The sequence below is a fragment of the Nuphar pumila genome, chromosome 6 (assembly GCF_984573655.1).
Source record: "Nuphar pumila chromosome 6, dmNupPumi1.hap1.1, whole genome shotgun sequence".
Taxonomy (NCBI): domain Eukaryota; kingdom Viridiplantae; phylum Streptophyta; class Magnoliopsida; order Nymphaeales; family Nymphaeaceae; genus Nuphar; species Nuphar pumila.
The window spans coordinates 61,351,496-61,371,674 of record NC_143254.1 but is presented as its reverse complement, the minus strand read 5'-3'; positions in this window follow the sequence as shown (position 1 = coordinate 61,371,674).

The window sequence follows — 20,179 nt, the reverse complement described above, 5'->3', positions numbered from 1 at the left end:
AGATCCAAATTCCAATTCTTAGGATCCAGAGTCCAACTCTACTTTGGATCTCAGCTTCAGATCCAAAATCCATTTCTTAGGATCCAGAACCCAATTCTACATTGGATCTCAGACTTCAGATCCAAAATCCATTCTTTAAGATTCAGAACCCAATTCACCTCGGATCTCGGACTTTAGATCCAAATCCATTCTAGGATATGATATCCAATTCTACTTTGGATCTCAGACCTCAGATCCAATTCCAGCTTAGGATCCAGAGTCCAACCCTATCTTGGATCTCAGATTTCAGATCCAAATATCATCTTGGATTCCAAATCTTGAATCCAATTCCATCCAAAATTCCAAATCCAAATTCCACCTTAATTCCAATCCTTAAAACCAATTCCATTTCATTCTAGATTTCAAATCAAGTTCCCATTTCAAATCCTAAGTTCAAAATTCAACTTTGAAATCTATTCAGAATCTAGATATTGGATTCAGATTTCATCTTGAAAAATCCAACTTTTAAATCAATTCCATTTCTCAATTTTGTTCAAATTTCTCAATTCTATCTTTCCTTTTGATTCAATTCCATTTTCATTTCTATTCTGATTCAAAGTCCATTTATGACTTTAAAAATTCCTTTTATCTGAAAACTTCAAAATCATTTTCCAAAATCCAGATTCATTTTCCCAAGCTATTGATCATTCTAAAAACTTAGAACTTCAAATCTTTAAAGTTCTAAGTTAGAAATCATTTCTTCACTTTATCAGATTCATCTCAGAAACACTTGGGAATTCTTCAAAACATTTTAAAAAAGAGCATACATCTTTGCATTTTTGCACATGTATGATTCTTTGTGCATTTAGACTTAGGATAAATTCCTAGATAATTTCTTAGCAAAGCAAAAGGGATTAAATTCGACCCTTGGTTCGATTACCCTTGGTAAAGGCGCCAGGAACGGTCGAACCTCGTACCGATGAGCGGATCCCGTCTCCCAGTTTTCCCGCAAATATTTCAAAAACGGAGGCGAGTTATTTCAAAAAATTTCAAAATTAAGGTCAAGTGAGACCCGAAAAGAATTGCTCTCCTTCTTTTCTCTTCTCTCTTTCTTTTTGTCTTTTATCATTCTCCCTTCAAAAAAGAGGAAAATAAGAGGTTAGAAAGGAAAAGAGAAGGAAGAGAGAGAATATTACGAGAGAAAAATTTTGCGATGACCACAGTTAGTCTTTATGTTCTTCTTCTTACCTCCTTCGGGTACGCGAAGGAAAACGCTTGAGTTCTATGAGACATGCACCCGGCGTCTGTTATTCAAATTCTAATGTGGTAACCGGGGATGTTACAGACCGAGAAAACCACCTACGGGCGACACGCAGCCAGAAGAAACATTTTGCAGGGGAAAAGGATTGCAATCCGTACTACTGCAGTAGCAGAGGTCCCTGTAGAGGGCAAACCTCGACCTCCCTAACTCCGAGTGACTGGAGTTGAGAGGGCACATCGGCACCTCAAAAGAACAGGTCGTAGTAACGACACGTCACTCGGGGTTGTACCATTCACCCTCTCCCTGGGTGACCAAATCATGAATGGGGCATGGCGGGTTTATCTTATTTAGGCTCAAACTTCAAGTCATACCTCCTCTTGAGGTAGTCGTGCCCCGTGGTCCCTGTGGGGTACGCAAATGAGGACTCTGCCTGCCCATTCACGTGCTCAGCCTCACGCGGCCACCACGAGCACATCGCCTGTAAAGATGATAATATACCATTTTATTTTATGCCTAGGGTGACACGAATATGTAAGTACATTCTCACGAACCCGGGCCATTGCCCGTAGACTCCAACCGAGTCACAAAACCTCAATAGGTCAAAAGTGTCGAACCCTACTGTGTTTTAAGTTCTTTTCAAGTGTATGTCATGTCGAGTGCAAAGCACGCCTCTCGTGCACGTGCGAAACATGAAAAACCATAAAATTATAATCTCGCACAAGTATCGTGCTGTGAGCAACGATACGCCAACAAACCGGTAGAGTGCCACAAACTACCAATTTTGAGCGGCACAAGGCTCAAAATACATATACGATGCTCACTGTATGAGCGAGGAGCGACCAGGGCTTGAAATACGTATTTTTCTAATACTCATATTTCAATCCTCACATTACGACAAATCTCGTATAGTGAAGGCTTCGACGAAGGACTATCACGGAATCGACATCCAAGCATGTCGAGAGTGAGATCTGACTGAATCCCATCCGGCTGAGAATTACCTTGTCGCTCCAAAAACATAGTCGCACTTTGCCCGCGAAATCGGGGCATGAAAGCACAAATCGCCGGAAGCGTCTGAAGAAAACAAGCGAGGTACACGCAATCGTGTACCATGACGTAAGTCACGATGCAAACACCTCGCTGTCAGGGTGGTCAGTGGGGTGTGAGCATGTGAAGCATGCAACCGCCATGACAATGAACATTGTCCTCTTAACAAACTAGTTTTGCGTGGCGGCGGCGAGAGAGACGGGTGCCGCCACTGAACCTTCGCGGGAACTAAATGGGTAACACGTGTACCTGTACTGAGTTTGCTAGCAACACTGACCTAGAGCCTAGGTCCAGCTCAAGGCTGCCCAAAGGTAGCGAGGCTACCGGGTGCCTTAGCGCTCGGCGCCGGTCTTGGCGCCAAAGGGAAAAAGAGGCAAGGCCTATGTGGGGCCTACCACCGACGGGCTACTGGGCCGACGACCATCTTGGTCTGCACCCTACGTGCAGAGCAAGTGATGCTAGGCTGTAGCACTGGCCAGAGCAAGTGCCGAGCTCACCCGGGTGCTCCCGCACCCGGCTAGGCAGCAAGGGAGCCCCACAGTGGGCTCGACAATGCTAGGCCCAAAAGGGCTGGGCCTAGTCCACCCTGCAGGTCTGGTCCAACAAGGACCAGACCCAGCTAGGGTCATGAAAGGGCCCCTGGTCTGAACCCAGGGGGTTTGGGCTAGGGTGCCAGGCTAAGCCCACCCCCTAGCTGGTGTGCGGCTAAGCCAAAGGACCCATGTTGGTGGGTCAGCAAAAATAGCAGGGTCTGGACCTACGAGGTCCAGACCTTGCTGGTGCAAGTGGGGCAGGGCAGCACACCAGGGCGTGTGATGGGCCCATGCCCCTGGTCGGTTCCCTAGAGCAAACCCGACCCAGCCTGCACCCGCACCTAGTGGTGCGCCCAAGGTGGGTTTACCATCCTGCTAGGTGGTACGAGCCGAGGCATGGTCTGGACCGTGCAGGATCCCAAAGGTGGGCCACCAGCTACAGACCATAGGTCTGTAGCTTCTGGTCTGACCCGGACTGGGGTACAGACCAGGCCGCCTAGGGTTTGGCGCCCCACAAATGGGTGCGCCAAGGGGGCTCATCGCCCTTAGCTGGTGATGCCAAAGGATGCAGGGTCTGGACCTTGGGTCCAAACCATGCGGGGCCCTTGAGTGAGCCATCTGCTACAGACCTTAAGTCTGTAGCACCTGGCCTAACCCAGCCCAGGGCTAGACCAGGCCGCACCAACCTGGCGCCCCCACAAGTGGGTGCGCCAAGCGGGTGGCCCGGGTGCCAAGCGCACCCGGCCCCTATCTGCCTCTATGCAGAGTGCAAGGGGGAAAAAAGGGGGCCCATACAGCCCCCTGGTTCGAGCCAAATGGGGGCTCAGACCAGGGCTCTGGCCCTTGACCACGTAGGCCAAACCCAAACACTAGCACCCGGGTGGTGCGTTTGGGCCAACAAGGGAAGGGGAGGCTCACCAACGGTGGGCCCACCTCACAAGTGTGTCCACCCCGGGTGGGCCTGGGTCCAGGGTGGCCCAGACCACCTTGCCAAACTGTGCGTTGCAGCAGTCCAACTGGGACTGCTGCACACCCAAGATGCAGCCGGACCAGCAAAAAAAAAGGAGCCCGGACTGACCGACCTTGGGTTAGTGTTTTCGTCGCAAAATTTTTCTCGTCTTCCCTTCCTTGCGGAAGAGAGAGGGAAATGCTTTCGCGATTCAAACTTGACCGAATTTTGGAAATTATTTTAAAATACTCACCTCCGTTTTGAAAATTGCGGGAAAATCCATGGGATGGGGCTCGACCTGTCGGTACGAGGTTTGACCGTTCCTGCCGCCTTTAACAGGGGTAATCGAACCAAGGACAAAAATTGTGCTTGACAAAGTAAAATTATTGAAATTGTGTTCTATCCTAAATGCACAGAGAATTCAGGCATGTGCTATGAGAATTTTGGAAAATGCAAATTGGAAAATATGATGTATGATTAGAAAACATTTGGAGTTGAAAAGCATTTCTCAGGAAAAGATGGAAATCATTCTCTCAGAAAAACTCAGACGAAGAAGGTTTGAAATTCTCGAGAAAGTTTATAAAGACTTAGAAAATCTTGAAGAGATGAGAATCTCGGGAAAATCTTGAGAAAGTTTATAAAGACTTGGAAAACTATGAAGAAATAAGAATCTCGGGAAAATTTTGAGAAAGTTTATAAAGACTTGGAAAACTATGAGGAAATAAGAATCTCAGGAAAATTTTGAGAAAGTTTATAAAGACTTGGAAAACTATGAGAAATGAGAATCTCGGGAAAATTTTGAGAAAGTTTATAAAGACTTGGAAAACTATGAGAAATGAGAATCTCGCGAAAAATGGAAGGAATTCTTGAGAAAAGATGAACATTTGAAAAGGAAAGCACTTGTTGGGAAAACTCGGACTTTGAGAATTTTCTTAAGAAAAGGATAGAAAATTTATTAGAAAATTCATTAGAGAAGGAAATTGAAATCCTGAGAATTTCTTCTTTGAAATATCTGAAAATTGATTTTTATTTTGTGAAAAAGATGAAAATTCCTTTTGAAAATGGATCTTAAGAAAATAACTTTTTAAGGAAAATCACGGGAAAACTTTGATTTGGGAAATCCAACTCCGAATATCATCATAGTTTCTTGAGGAATCGATTCCCATGAAGTGAAAAATTTCTTGAGAAAATCATGAGAAAAACAGATGATGCAGATGATTTGAATGAATGAATGCACTTTTGAAAAGATTTCTGAAAAATTTGTTTGAAAAATGTGGATTAAGCCAAAGTAAATCCTTCACATATTCTGACTGTGGCCATGAATATATTCAGGGTTTATTTGAGTTAATTCACAATATTTTAAAAACATTGGAAATATGAGGTGCATTTTCAAGATAGCCTAAGAGTGTAGGCTCAATGTGACTGGTAGAGAGATGATGGATCTGGGTCTCGTCCATATTCTGACGAGGGCCGTAAATATGGATTCCACCGAGTTCATCAACTCTCTAAGAGTTGGTGCACGTGCCATTCGTGTTCATCCACGGTGAATTTAGAAAATTGAGATATATGCATCATAGAATCAGGATATTACTGAAATCAAACTATATGAGATGCGGCCTAGTCTAAGCAGTAAAAGTAAATCTTATTCCAAGGTTTACATTGGATTGTTACATTGCTAACATAAAGTAAAAAAATGAAATGGAGCCAAGGAATCAGCATCTTCTAGATTTTTCTGCAAAAATGAAAATTAGTACAAGATAATCAAGAAAATGGGTGTATATACTATATACAACGAAGATATACATGTAAATATAGAAATACCTGAATTTATGATAAATGATATATGATAATGAAGATATATTTACAAAAAGTAAAAGAAAAGAAAAATATAGGTGATAACAAGTGCACATGAAGGGATATATATAAGTATATATATATGTATATATATATATACATATATACGTATACATATAGGTAGATATACATGAATATACATATATATATATATATATAGATATATATACATACCTATAATAAGAAAATATACATATAAAGGAAAATTCCATATAATGGGTAAAATAAGAAAATACAGGTATATACAATTTCTGTAGGTGATTTCACACAGCCGTATTTCTCAAACTATAATGTATTTTTCAATAAAAATGGGTATAGAGCTTCTCTATATATCAATAATGAAGCATATAAAAGATGGTCAAGAAATCATGAATGGATATTAAAATATCCATCCATGAACATGGCCGATTATCAAGAATGGGTACTCCTGCAGCAGAAAAGGAGAAGTGCAGGGATACAACAACGCTACTGTAAGTGGTGGCTGCTGCACATACAGATAATGTAAAATTTATGGAATCTAATCAACTTCAGACATATTATTAGTATGTAGGATATGTCCATGCAATAAATAAAATATATATCATATCCATGTGTCCTCTATAATACAACAAATATAGAGAACATTCTGCATAATAAAGGGAACATGGGCAATGGCAAAACATAAGAGGTTAATGCAAATGATCATGAATATCAAGAAATGGGTTGCTTGCCTGAAATATATATAAGACCCCTATATACCCATGGATATATTACAAACAAAATGTATAGGGAAAAGATAAACTATTTCTGAATATTGAGATGAGATGATGGTATGTATACAGCTGGTGGTCTGGAGGCTAAATGAATGTGTATGATGACACGAAAGTGTTTTTTAAAAAAAAAAATAAGAGCAATAGCAAGTAATGTGCAGTAATGGATTTTTGTCATGCAATAATGATGCAAATGGGGGGACGATATGCAGACTCTTGCTATTTATTTTACAAATGCAGGAAAACAGTTATTTCCTTTCCAGATTCAGCTACTACGGTTGCTACAAAGGATATGTAAGTAAGAGAATATGAACACATAGGCTACAGGAAACATAGGCTACAGGAAGTTAATAAATGAAATGTATATAACAATAAACTATTATAGCTAAAATGCATGACAAGGGAATAAAGATCAATAAAGGCACAGTAGCCCTACAATCAGATAAGAAGTTAGTAATGTAGACAAGATGATAAACATATTACAGGGAATAAAAGATTCTAGTAAAAAAAAAAAAACTGAGACCAATCGGTCCATATAACAGATTCTATTTTTTTTTTATGATACTCTTTAATGTAACCATGAACATACCTGTACAATGAACAATACCCTGGAATATTATGTTTACAGGTCTTGAGTATTATAATAGGAAGCAAGATGTACAACAAGAAATGTATGCAAAAGGGAAGGCCTAAGGTACTAACGTAAGTGAGTTTCAATAACAGGTAACAAGGCAAGTAAAAAAAAATGACAACAGGATAAATTACAGTAATATTACAACTCAGATTTACATAGCCAATCAAGGTTGTCGGCTATGGATATTGATAAATACTCTTTAAATGTATTACTAATCAAATACCATTCAGATGTACACCAACTGAAGACCGACCAAACATCGACCTCTAGAAACCTATTACTCAAACGAAGACTCTAGACAATCGTGCATAGAGTAACCAGCATTGAGAGCCAAATTACAGGAAACATTGCAGAGGAAATGCAATTCTCGCTAAAAAAAAAAATGAGACATCAAAGGACCCATCATCTTACACTAAAACTCCAACTAAACAGCCTGCTACAGGGTTCGATTTAGTAAAACGGAATGAATGGACGGTAGACTCATAACCACACGTTACCTTGTAGATTCCCTGCGCCAATCGATCGGCAGCCAACGATAAGGAGGTTAATCCTATTCTAATGAGCTGAAGGAAGATGGATAGGAAGTTTTGTGGATCCTTTTCATCAAAAGAAACTTTGTAGACAACAGATAATGGTCGATTCTCTGTTCTTGGGCTGAAGGAAGATGGAGAATCAAGCGTTGGAGGTGGAAGGTTGAAGAAGGTGAAGACTTTGGCTGGCTGGTTCTTTTGTTGGGCTGAAGAGGAAGCAAAGCTCCTTCACGTTGGATGGAGTTCACGTTGGGCTGTGGCTGAGGGAAGTGGAGGTGAATGTGCAGCAGCTGCTGGAGATGCCCTGCGGCTGAAGGATGATGGCAGCCTGTTGGTGGGCTGAAAGAAGGTGCAGGAATGGACGTCTTGCTGAATGATGTCTCTCTTTGCAGGTGGGCTGAAGAAGATGAAGACTTGGCTGGGCTGTTGCTGAAGATGGGCTGAAGAAGAAACCACCAAAACTTGCTGCTTCCTCTGCTGCTGGAAAGCAATCTCCTGCAAAAACCCAAGAAGACAAGAAAATCACGATTTTTCCCCCTCTTCAATCGGTCCAGGCCCCCTTTTTAAAGATTTTCCTTCTCTTTCAAAAGATCCAGCTTCCTTTCCCCTTTGAAAATCCGTTACCTTCATTGATTTTTTTTTTTTAAAACCGTAGCTTTAAAGGTAGCCATTTTCAAAAGGGCGCCTTCTGCCTTTTTTTCAAAAAAATGTGCTTCATTTACCTAAGTTTTGGGTAAAATGAATTTTTTTTTTGAAAATATGGCTGTGGCGCCGTTTGGGCCGTTTCCTTTTACAATTTTAAGTAAGCAAATTAATAAAAGAAATAAAATAAAAAAAATAAAAAAAATGAATAATGAAATAAATAAGAGGCTTTTATGGAAATGCCACCTCAATCCACTTTTAAAATCCTTTTGAAAATAAAGTTTTATTTTGTTTTTGCAAATCTCTTTTTTTTTTTTTTTTTCAAGTGGGGTGCCACATGTGTGTGGGCCCACTAACTAAGATAAATAAATAAATATTGAAAAATTAAAAAGAAAAATTTGCAAATTGGTACGAACTTCGGGTGGGTCCCGCTTGAGAATAAACAACTTACCTGAGATTCTGAGTATGATGCTAGTTCAAAGGCGGGTCCCGCTCCATTTATTTGAAAACACGAGATAACATTATTTGTTTTCAAGAATTTGGAAAAATTGGTTTTTCAAGGCAAAAATATGGATAAAGGTAAAAAAAAAAAAATTGTAAAGAGATTTAAAATCTTTTGCAAAAAGTTTTGAGATAAAATCTTTAAAATCAATATCCAAATATCCAGATTGTTTTTCTTGGGAAAATTTTTGTAATTCAAAGTCCTGAGGGTAAAATGGGAAAATTTGGTAATTTTGAATACCCAGGGTTTTAAAAATCAATTTGAAAAAGTTTAAAAATCAAATCTGGATGGACAATTTTGAAAATCAGGAGTTCTGGATCTCAAACTGACATGCTATGCAGTGAAATGATGCAATGCTATGCAAAGACATGTTCTATGAAATGTCACTCTGAGCTCGGACTTGGAAATTCTAGCTTTTTGTCCAGAAAAAGGATTTTGAAATTTTGCAATTTGAAGATGTCTCTGAACCTAAATATAGAAATTTTGATGCTCAAGAATGAAATTTTGGACTTTCTGTAAGGTTCAATCTCGGAAAATGACCATTTTGCCCTTCATTGCTTCTGGAGAACTGAAATGTGCCGATTAAGGGTGATGTCAAGAAGGTGAGTGAAAATTTGGGGTGTTTACAGATGCCCCTCTTTGCTACTAAGCCGGCTTATGGTCGAGCTTAGTGGCAAAGAAAACACACCAAATTTGGGCTATATAAAAAAATGCCCCAGTTAGAAGGATTTGACTGGGTATGAGGGGAATTTAGCCTAGTGATCATGGTAGATATGAAATGGAGAATGAAGAGGAAAGATTTGCTTTATGAGAGTGAAATTCAGGTTTTTGCCCTTATCCTGGATGGGACAGAAATACCTCGTATGGAACGAAGCTCAGGTTTGAACCCTTGACCTGATTGGGGAATGAAATATCTCATAAAAATGAGACTCGGGTTTGTACCCTTATCCTGATCGGGCGGAAAATGGAATGGAATCCTCAAAAGAAGAGACCATGATGGAACCTTCGGATTTTGCACAATAAATCCGACAGGGGTTTTGCAAAAGAAAGGAAAATGGGGTCCCTAAAGCTTGGAAAAGGGGTTGATCTTGGGCGTCTCTTCGCTGAGACTAAAATCAGCTTTTGAAATTGCCTTTTGCGAGAAATGATTGGTGGTTCGACCTCGAACCAAAATGGGACTGTCTATGGTGGGACAGTGGGGACACAGGGAAGTGTGCGAATTTGAGAATTCATGCTCTCAAAGAAGGAAAGGAATCAAGTCCTTAAAAGGGATTTAAAATTAGTATCAGGATGTATCAAAAATGGACATCAAGCTCTCACTTCACGTCAGGATAGCTAGAAAATATTATCAAAATGTTGAGAATTTTGTTGTTGATTCAAAGTATTTGAAAAATGATACGCATTGTTGCAAAATATTCTTTTTTTTTCTATCTGAAGCATTACCTCCAAACAAGATTCACTTCGTAGAATCGAAATTGGAAACTCAAATTGCTTACAATTGACCTTCTTCAAGGAAGTTATCAATTTCCTTGATATGAATAGGAAAGAGAATTTGATATTATGAAAGCAATTGATGAAAGAGTATTGATAATAGAATTTCACAAAATTAAAGAGTTTTCTTGATAGATCTGACAGTTTGATATCCTGGGAGCTTCTCTCATGATAATCTTGCTGCACTCTTTTGGCTCTCTTGGGTGTTTGCTACGTTCTCCTTCATTTTGGAGATGTTCCGACTTTTTCTCTTTCTTTTTTTCCTCTCTTGCTCTCTTTTGGGAAGGGTACGTCACAAACTCCTTCAACTTGGAGATGTTTCGATCCTTCTTTGACGATATTGGCTCATGGTGTGGGAGATCTTTGGATGATAGCTGAAATTAAATATCTTTTGGGGATTGTCGGGAGGCTCATCGCATCTACCTTCATCTCGACAGTACTTTGGACTTTCCCTGGAAGGATCCGTCACAAACTCCGTCATCTTGGAGATGTTTCAAATCTTCTTTGGCCCCGGGGGTCTACTCGCTTAATTCGCCTTCATCTTGACGACAATTGAGAGATCCCTTTTGCGGATATTTAATTGCAGCTTGAGGAGACAGGGCTTGGGTAAATGCTCTCTTTTTCTAGCGCTCAGGATATTTCCACTGCCTCGTTTTTACAAGAATGGTCTTTAAAATGTGCCATAACTGCGATCAATATCAATCATCTATGGCTGTTCAATAACATTGAATCTTCTTTTCTGGCCATATCGAGGATTTATCCTTCACCCTTTTGGTTGGCCAATAGAAAGAATTTGAATTTTGAATCATTTTCGCAAAAGCTTAACTCTCTTGGAAGTAATGCTGAAGGTGAACTGAGATAAAGATTTGTGCCGTAAAGATTCTGAAATCAACAAATAATTGATTTGACAAATTGACAAAATTTTCTTGAATCCTTGGTGAAAGTGAGTATTTGAAATCCGGCTCAATACATCCGTAACGAAAATTCTCCTCTCTTTTTCCCCAAAAAGAGAGACTCAGGCTTAGCCCTTACCTGAATGGGAAATGGGAAATACTCCTCTCTTCCCTGAAGAGGGGGTGTTTGCAAAACGAACTTTCGAAGAGAAATTAAGCTTTCGTCAAAGCTCCCTAATATTAGGCTTCTCTTATGGAAAGGGGGTCGATAAATAGTGAGGTCTGAAAATCGGGTCATGAAAGGAACAAGTCCATCACAGTCTCCCTAAAGAGGGTCCTCCATGACGAAAATGACCTAGTATGAAATTGGGGGGTCACAAGAAAAGCGAGTCTCCGTCGAGCCTCTCCCTTTAAAAGGGTTCCTCGTGTGAAATTGGAAATTGTTTTGCAAATGGTTCACAAAGACGCGAGTCCCTTCAAACTCTCCCTGAAAAGGGGCTAAGTGAACGAATTGGATAGCATGCGAAAAGAACGAGCTCCCTCGAACTCTCCCTAAAAAGGGTCTCTCGCAAGAGAAATGATTGAAATTGGATATTGAGATTGATTGACCCAAAGGTCGAAATTGAAAATTAGAAAATTGATTGTTGGAAATTTGAATGACCCAGAGGTCAAAATATGGATGACCTGACGGTCGAAATTGAAAATTGGTTGACCAAAAGGTCGAAATTGTGTGACTCGAAGGTCACAATTGAGAATTGAGTGACCTAATGGTTGAAATTTGGAAATTGAGTGACCCGAAGGTCGAAAATTGGAAATTGAGTGACCCGAAGGTCAAAATTTGGAATTTGATTGACCCGAAGGTCAAAATTTGGAAATTGATTGACCCGAAGGTCGAAATTTGGAAATTGGTAATTGAAATTGAGAATTGGAAATTGGGTGACCCAGAGGTCGGAATTGGAGAATTGCCTGATTTGAAGATTTAAATTGGAATTTGGAGGGCAAAATATCAAATTTGAGCAATTGACAGATCCTAATGATTGAAATGACTGGAATTAACAAAGGAGAATAATGAGTTTGAGTCAAAGCTCGAATAAAATACAGAGATCACGAGTCGGAACCTGGATCAACAAAAGAAAATGAAGAGCTCGAGTCAGGGCTCGAGTAAGGTAATGAGATCATGAGCCGGAACCCGGATCAACAAAGGAAAATAAAAGGCTCGAATCAGAGCTCGAATGAGGTAATGAGATCACGAGTCGGAACTCGGATCAACAAAAGAAAACTAAAGTGCTTGAATTCGAGCTTGGATAAGATAAAGAGATCATGAGTCGGAACTCGGATCAACAAAGGAGAATGAAGAGCTCGAATCAGAGCTTGAATAAGATAAAGAGATCTCGAGTCGGAACCCGGATCAACAAATGACAATAAAGAGCTCGAATATGAGCTTGAATGACAAAAGAGATCTCGAGTCAGAACTCGGATCAACAAAAGAAAATGACAAGCTCGAATCTGAGCTTGAATGAATAGAGAGATCTCGAGTCGGAACCCAGATCAATAAAAGGAAATGATTTGAATAAAAACCCGAGTCAGAACTCGGTTTTCCAAAAAGTTGGGATTTTGAAAATGTACCAGTTTGAACACTGGATTTTGAAATAATACCAGTTCGAGCGCTGGGTTTTGGTTCAGTATTGGTGATCACCTTTCAATTTTGAATCATTTAAGAATTGTGATGGGACTGTTTGTGGAAATCCCCAATACTGACCGAATTGTTGTCAATGCAGTTGAATGCAAATGAATATGAATTGATGCACATGAATGCACAAGTGTGTGAAATGAGGAATTTGTTTATCCTGCTTGCATATAGAACAAAATTTTAAAAATGTCCCAGTGTAACTGGGAAAAGAAAGTCTGATCATTATTTGAAGAAAATGGAAGGATTACAAGACGAGAATAAATTTTTCAAGTATAAAACTTTTTCAAATGTCGAGCATTAATGGGATCTGGTAATTCTACCTCATTGGCGTTGATGAGCCGATATGAGTTGAGGGGTAATGCTTCTTTGACGACATATGGGCCTTCCCAATTTGGCGACCATTTACCGCCAGGATGATGCTTGAGATAGGCTGTGGATCGAAGCACTAACTCATTGACTTTGAATCTTCTTTCGATGATAGACTTCGCATACTGCCTGGCTACTCTCTGACGATAGGATTGAGCATGTTCTGCTACTTTCAGCCTTCTCTCATCGAGCAAGTCTAACTGTACCAGTCGTTGCTGCTGATATTGATCAAGAGGTAACTGCAGGAGTGACGCAAATTTCAAAGCGGGCTTCTGAACATGTAGCGGCAATACTACTTTTGTTCCATAGACCAGTTCTGATGGAGTAGCATTCGTTGGAGTGCGAATAGTGGTCCGATAGGCCCATAGTGCATCGTGGATCTTCTCATGCCAGTCACGGCCTGTTTCCACAGTTCACTCCAAGATACGAATTAAAATCTTATTGGTGGCCTCTGCCTAACCATTCCCTTGGGGATAATATGGAGCGGAAAAATGATGATAAATCTTGAACTTTGAGCAGAATGTCTTCATTCTTTCATTTTTGAAATGACTGTCGTTATCTGACACGATGTCATGCGGGATGCCGAAACGACAAAGGATGTTCTTGTGAATGAAAGAGACTACGTGTCGGCCTTCTACTGTGCGAAGAGTGATAGCTTCTACCCACTTGGTGAAATATTCTGTTGCGGCAAGGAAGTATTTGTGGCCATTTGAAGCTGAAGGAGTGATGTGACCTACGACATCGAAGGCCCACATAGAAAACGGCCATGGAGAGACAACATATTGCAGATATGTTGCGGGAGCATGAATAGAAGGTGCATGTATTTGGCATTGCATACACTTCTTCACATAATGATAACAATCTTGTTGCATAGTCTTCCAGTAGTAACCTGCTCTGATGATTTGATTGACAAGGGTTTGGTAGTCGACGTGGCCACCACAAATGCCTTCGTGTGCTTCTCGCACGACTTTTTTGGCTTCTTCTTCATCTAAACATCTGGAATACTCTGAACTGAATCCTCGACGATAGAGGACATTGGCCAAAATGAAGTATCGAGTAGACATACGCTGGATTGCTCACTGCTCTTTCTTTGAGAGTTCTGGAGGAAATTCACTGGTTTCTATGAAAGTTTTGATGTTGTAATACCAAGGCTTCTTCCTTTGCTCAGCCTGGTTTACCTGTTTCGCTGGAAGGAAAGCAGGTTGGTCAAGTCTGCCAATTTCAAAAGAGCGACAAGATTCTCCATTTCTGAATGCCATAATGGAGCCTAAACTGGCTAGGCTATCGGCCACTTGATTAAAATCTCTCTTGATATGGAATAACTGAAATTCTTTAAACTTGCTGACAAGAGCTGAAACAATTTTCTGATAAGGAAATAACTTTTGATCTTTGACTTGCCATTCGGTTCGAACTTGATTGACAACGAGTAATGAGTCGCCGTAAGCATGCACTCTCTTAATATTGAAATCTAGTAGAATCTTTAGACCTTGAATCAGGGCTTCATATTCAGCCATATTGTGAGTGCATTGAAAGTCTAACTTGAGAGAAAATGGAATCATTTCTTTCTCTGGAGTGATTAATAAAATTCTGATGCCTATTCCGGCCATGTTCTTAGAACCATCGAAAAATAAATTCCAGACTGGAGATTGTTGGATATTGCAAATTTGCTCATCAGGGAAGTCATCTTCGGCTTTCACTTCTTCTGCCAGAGGAAAATCCGCCAATTGATCTGCAATTGCTTGGCCTTTGATTGATTGCTGCGAGACATATTCTAAGTCATACTGCATCAATAAGACTTGCTATTTTGCGACTCGTCCGCTGAGGAAAGGTTGCTCTAAGATATACTTGAGAGGATTGAGTTTAGACAAAATTTTGACTTCAGATGCCAGCAGGTAGTGTCTTAGCTTCTGACACATCCATACCAGAGCTAGGCAGGTCTTCTCTATGTGAGAGTATTTCTTTTCATAGTCTATGAAAGTCTTACTCACATAATAAATGGCGTGCTCTATCAAGCTGCCTTCTTTGTACTGCGCCAAGAATCCGCCGCATGCAACTTGATTGACTGAGGTGTATAACAAAAGAGGTTTTCCCAATTATGGCAGCTTCAAGATTGGAGGATTGAGAAGATACTTGTTGATTCGATCGAACGATTGCTGACACTCTGGTCCCCATTCAAACTTTACTCCTTTTCTGAGTAAGTGGTTGAAGGGCTCACATCTCATCGCCAAGTTGGAAATAAATCGCCGAATTGATGGCATGTGTCCCTGAAGGCTACGCAACTCTTTCAGATTTTTTGGGGGTGGCATATCGATGATAGCCTTGGCTTTGGCCGGGTCAACTTCAATTCCATTTTTGCTGACCAGAAAACCCAACAGTTTGCCTGATTCGACTCCAAAGACACATTTTTGCGAGTTAAGCCTTAACTTATAAAGGATGAGTCGCTTAAAGACTTGATCAAGCGCTTCGAGGTGATCTTCTCCCTCTTTAGATTTCACGAGAATATTGTCAACATACGCATCCATGATTTTGCGCATTTGATCGTGAAAGATAACGGCCATTGCTCTTTGGTACGTTGCTCCCGCGTTCTTGAGCCCAAAAGGCATAACTGTATAGCAGAAAGTTCCCCAAGGCGTAGTAAAGGAAGTTTTTGATTGGTCGCAGGCGGCCAACTTAATCTGGTTGTAGCCGGAATATCCATCCATGAAGGAGAACATGGCATGTCCTGCTGTGCTGTCAATCAGAAGATCAATGTTGGGCAGTGGATAGTCATCCTTTGGAGTTGCCTTGTTGAGGTCTCTGAAGTCTATGCAAATCCTGACTTTGCCACTTTTCTTTGGGACAACGACGATATTGGCTAACCAATCTGGGTAGTCAATAGTTCGGATAAATCCTGCTTTGAGCAGATCTTCAAGTCCTTCTTTGACTTGTTGTTCTATTCTGGGATCCATTTTTCTCAGCTTTTGCTTAACTGGCTTTACATCTGGCTTCAAAACGAGTCGGTGTTCGACCAATTTGGGATCTAAGCCCGGCATATCTTCATATGTCCATGCGAACACTTCTTCATGTTGCTTGAGAAAATTTGTAAGCCTTTCTTTCTCTTCCGGACTTAGACTGGTACCGATCTTGAGAATCTTGGGATCTTCCTCTGAGCCGATATTGACATCTTCAGTAGGATCTTGTACTAGAGTAGATGGTTCATCTTGCTTCTGAACTGAGGTGAACTCTGGCAATTCCTGAAGAGACGGATCAAATTCTGCATAATCATCTAACTGCTTTGCAACCTTGCTATCTCCTGTGCTTGCTTTGATTCGGTGAATCGCTGCCGATTTCTGGAAAGCCTTTGGATTGATAACGAGTTTCTTAATTGCTCGGGAAGACATTTATTTTATTGACTTGACTTGATTGAGACATTTATTTTGAAAGGAATAAAAATGCAACAACGATTCTCAATGTGCCCCTTTAACCAAAACAGTCTTCTTTGTTGAGCTCCCACCGGAAAACCCAAGTCCTGCCCTATGGGGCCGATGCTTTTGGATCATTGGCTCGACACGACCATCTTCATTTTTGCCCAGTCCTTTAAAGGGTTGATAACCATGCTTCAGAAGTAAATCAAATCCCTTTCTTGCTTTCATGAATTGTGGAAACAATGGATGATCTTTGACAGTGTCGTAGCTGACACGACCTCCAATCTTGAAGAACTTGGGACCTCTCCATCGGGTCATGGCTACAGTGTGCAGGGATAATTCTGATGTTGCCTGGAGTATTTCCCGACTTTCTCTGAGACTGATTTCTTCACTCTCTTTGATGCTAGGAATATCTGTAGTGAATGATGGTCGAGGGATCATAGGCTGTGGGAGTCTTTCTTCCGGGTCCTCTCCAAGCACTGTGGTAATCATTCCACCTTTGGACCATTTTACGCATTGATGCAAGGTGGAAGGCACTGCATTTGCATTACGAATCCACGTCCTTCCGAGCAACAGATTGTAGGTGGGTGGCACATTGACCACATGAAAAAGTACTGAATGTACCAAATAATTGATGAATACTTCTAGGAATATCTTGCCTTTTGTCGTCTGACCATGGTTGTCAAACCCATAGATGGTGATAGGGTCTGGAATGTATTCTTCTTCCTTAATGCCTAGCGCCTTTGCGGTCATTTCGGGACATATATTGAGGTTGCTGCCTCCATCTACTAGCACATGGGGTACTGTCATTCCCCTTACCCGAACGACGATGTAAAGAGCATTATTGTGAAAGGAATGAGGCTTTGGAAGGTCCTTATCCGAGAAAGTGATTGGCGCGTTGGTCATGGCTGAATTCACAATTTGTGCCATGTCTTCAGGAGTGGTACTGGGCTTAACTTTGATCTTTCTGAGCAGATCGTCCAGTACTTGTTGATGCTTACAGGAACTCTTGACCAAGTCAAGAATGGAAACATTGGACAGAGCGGTCAAAGGCTTCTGACTTGAATTCTCTGGCTTGGGTTTGATGATTTGATTGAGGAAGTCAGGAATTCCCTTTGACTTGGGGGATGACTTTACAGGTACTTCAAAAACTTTCATCTTGCCGAATGCTGAGATTAGGTCCATCTTTTTAGAAGCTGGAGCTGCTTGTCGAAGCACCGACACCTGATGTTGAACTTGTAGATCTTGTGCAGAACACGGCTTGATGTGTTCGTGAGGCAGGAATGGTTGGGCAGACACTACTGCTGTGGTGTGTGAAGGAAAAGGCTGCTTAAGAATGTCCATTTTTTCTTCTTCTTCTCCTTCTACCAATAAATTCTTGTCAATAAGATCCTGCACAATGTTCTTGAGAACGAAACAGTTCTCAGTGCTGTGTCCCAATGTTCTGTGAAACTTACAGAATTGATCTTTCCATTTTCCCATAGGCACACGGGGATCAGCCAGTCTAGGCAACTTGACCATCTCTTTCGACAGCATATACTCGAGCACATCTTCGAGTGATTGGTCGAGAGGAGTGAATTTTCGGTCATAGCTCCATCCCTCATGTTTAACTTTTTCACGTTGTTTCGGCCCTTGGTCTTGCTGAGAAGGCTTGATGTATTGAGGAGCAGGCTTCATTTTCTGATCTCCTTTATTGTTGGAATTGCCTGCGCCGTAGCAGTAATCTTTCTTCTGCTTTTTGTACTGATTTCGGTTATTGTTGTTGTTTTCATTGGCAGAGAAGGTGAAGTGAGCTTTCTTCTTCTGCTCACCTTGAGGGTTACTCTTGGAAAAAGTGAAGCCTTCATAGACTCCATTCACTACGCTCAGCTCGAGCCATTCTGCTCGCTTAGTTAATTCAATGAAGGTTTGGGACGGTGCAGTAGAGATTAATCCTCTTAATGGTTGAGAAAAGTTGTTGAGGATCAATGACAAAGCGTGCCTTTCAGATATGGGATCTCTCATTTTGTTATAGGCTGACCTCCATCTGTGAATGAAATCTCGTGCTTTTTCATTCTCATTTTGCTTGAGACTACAGAGATGACTTAATGTCGGAAGTGCTTCTGTGTTGAACAAGAAGCGTTCAATAAATAAATTCACCACTTTATCGAACTCCTTGAGCTCGATGGGATTAATATGCTCGGCATACCATTTAGCGGCAACTCCTTCCAAGCTGCGAGGGAAACACAGGAATAGTGCTCTGTTATCTCTCTTGAATCTTGAGCATTCTGCGAAGAAAGTGGCGAGATGGGCTTTCGGATCGCCAGAACCATCGAACTTGATGAATTTTCGGGGAAGGTTTTCGAGATCGTCATCCCCGTCGAGGCCGTCATAGAAGTCTTCACTGGTGAAGACTTTCTTGCCCTTGTCGCGGGCTTGGAGATCCTTAACAACTCATGCCATTTCTCTGAATTGTGACTGCAGAGGTTCTTCTGTGACCTGATTCTTTGATTTGCGGCTCTTCCTTTGTTCTCGGCCACGTTTCTGAAATGCCGGAGGAACCTCATATTCTCCCTCAGTGTCTTTCGTTGATTCTGATTCATCTGAAATTTCTTCTAGCTGAACCTGTTTCTTGGAAATTTTCTTATTCTTGTGCCCGTGAAACTTTTCTCTGAATTGATTTTTCTCTGCACTGGTCCCAGCCTGTTCACTCATCATTTTGTTCATCATTTTTCGGAACATGGCATACATTTGTGGATCTATGCCATCATCCTCTTGTTGTTGATCTTGATTCACGGGATGATCCATTTCTCCTTCTGAGGTTGAGGAGTGCTGAGGTGATGTGGTTCTTCTTCCTGACCTTGTTCGAACCATCAAATGTTGCAGATGCTCTAGAGTTGCTGTGGATGCTCTCTGCAGGGCAAAGACTAGATTAGATTATGAAGGAATTGGCTTTTGGAAGAAATATTTATTGAAAATATGGTAGACAATTTGAAGAAGATATCCCATTACTAGGGACTGAGTCATCGCGAGAATCACGACAATTGTGTTGTCAATTCTTTTAGCACGAGAAACAAACAACGAAAATGTGCCTTGTTACCTAGGCGAGGTCGTCAAACCACAAAAGAGAGAATTTTATTGAAATGAGGAAATATGATTTTATTGATCTTGACAAAGAGGTGGAGGACAAACAATTTTCCACCATTCACGATAATCAACAGACACTCTAGGACCAGGAAAGATTTTAAGAGAGACAAAGGAATCCCAACCATAGCGGGCAGAATGATATGCCCCGGACCATTGTGCGGAAGTGAGATCAAACTCTGTCATAGCTTCTGATAACAATCGGGCTTCGACGTACTGCTGTCTCTGGGAGAACTGTCGAACACATCTCTCTGGTTGGTAGTAAGTGCAGAAGAATGGTCCCAGTAACTTGAACCTATTGCCATAAGCATATGTGTATCTGGGAGGAGATAGTTGCCGATCAAAATAGTCCCAGACTACATCATCTTCTTGAATGTTGTTGATCATAGACCGGTACTGTGCCACTAGAAGAAGTTCTTGACCATTGTATCTGAAAGAGCTTGCTCGGGCTAGAACATGTTGGAAGAACCAGGATTGAAGTGCGTAGATGCATCCTTCAACTAAAATGGATTCTCCAAGTGAGAATCGAGTCAAA